Source organism: Arachis ipaensis, chromosome B02, assembly GCF_000816755.2.
Source record: "Arachis ipaensis cultivar K30076 chromosome B02, Araip1.1, whole genome shotgun sequence".
NCBI classification, from domain to species: domain Eukaryota; kingdom Viridiplantae; phylum Streptophyta; class Magnoliopsida; order Fabales; family Fabaceae; genus Arachis; species Arachis ipaensis.
The window spans coordinates 61,844,807-61,845,058 of NC_029786.2; positions in this window are offsets into that span (position 1 = coordinate 61,844,807).

Here is a 252-nt window from a genome sequence, read left to right on the forward strand (position 1 = left end):
ACTTTAAAAATATGATAAAAAAGGATTTTTTTAAATAAATAAAATAAATATATTAATTACTTAAATATATATTTACGAGCGTTTTTATCGAAAAGTATCACATCACTTATCTCGTTTATATTGTAAACGAAATAAGTTAACACATATCTCGTTCATACTGTAAACGAGATAAGATTGAGAATAAATGTAGCGTATATTTCGTTTACAGTGTGTGACTCACCCTTTTCGGAAGAAGTAGGCAAGGCCTCTCGT